The following is a 745-nucleotide window of genomic DNA, read 5'->3' as shown; positions in this document are numbered from 1 at the left end:
GAGAGAGAGAGACAGAGAGAGAGACAGAGACAGAGAGAGAGACAGAGAGAGAGAGAGAGAGAGAGAGAGAGACAGAGAGAGAGAGACAGAGAGAGACAGAGAGAGACAGAGAGAGAGACAGCGACATAGTGAGTGATTCATCCTCTAGAGGACACATGTACAGAGACAGTGACCCCCCGATGTCTCCGTGTTGTAGGCGTGGTCTCAGCTCCCCGGTGGACTCACATGATGTTGGCCTTGTGGACGGCCGTCACACTGTTTCTTTGGTTGTTTCTGGCGTATTCGAAGGCGTACTCAGCGATGCGTCTGCTGGCGTCCTCTGTGATCAGCTTGATGCTCTGGACGACGCCCTCCACGATCTACGGGGACGGAGACCAGAGGACAGGGAAACCGTTAAAGAACTACTTATGGAGGGAGGTCTGAGCGAGGTGAGACAGAAAGTGGTCATTCCAGAGGAGGCGGGAGGAAAAACAACAGGAATGAGATGAAGACTTCATGGAGTCCCTCAGGGATCCATGTGAGTGGAGGACCATTCACAGGAAGTGACATCACACATGCACTGGGACGTCTACTGTCAGCTGACAGATCCGTACCGATGAGTCGTCCTGGTTTAGTTCAATCAGACAGACTGCACACTGCACGTCCACACTGCTACGTCCACACTGCTACGTCCACTGCTACGTCCTGTAAACGCATCTCTTCTGCTACGTTTACTGAAGCCGTGATAAAACGTTACCGACGCAGA

Source organism: Anoplopoma fimbria, chromosome 2 (genome assembly GCF_027596085.1).
Source record: "Anoplopoma fimbria isolate UVic2021 breed Golden Eagle Sablefish chromosome 2, Afim_UVic_2022, whole genome shotgun sequence".
In the NCBI taxonomy this organism is placed as follows: Eukaryota; Metazoa; Chordata; class Actinopteri; order Perciformes; family Anoplopomatidae; genus Anoplopoma; species Anoplopoma fimbria.
Note: the sequence above shows the minus strand (reverse complement) of the source record.